Source organism: Triticum dicoccoides, chromosome 5A (genome assembly GCF_002162155.2).
Source record: "Triticum dicoccoides isolate Atlit2015 ecotype Zavitan chromosome 5A, WEW_v2.0, whole genome shotgun sequence".
Lineage (NCBI taxonomy): Eukaryota > Viridiplantae > Streptophyta > Magnoliopsida > Poales > Poaceae > Triticum > Triticum dicoccoides.
In genome coordinates, this window is record NC_041388.1 from 323,130,478 (window position 1) to 323,130,731 (window position 254).

Genomic DNA, 254 nt, shown 5'->3' on the forward strand with positions numbered 1-254 from the left:
CAATGAGCGGAGGCAGAGCGCCCCCAATTTTCTTCTTTTGTTTATTTCTTCTCTTTTGTTTTTTTAATTATTTGTGATTTCAAAAAGTTCCAAAATTCACCAACAAATGTCCCTCGATTCAAATAATATTTATGAATTTAAAAAATATTCATGATTTCAAAAAATGTTCCTGAATTTGGATATTGATGAACATTTTTATCAGATGAACAAAATTTTGAATTTGATGAACATTTTTTGAACTTGATGAAAAAATT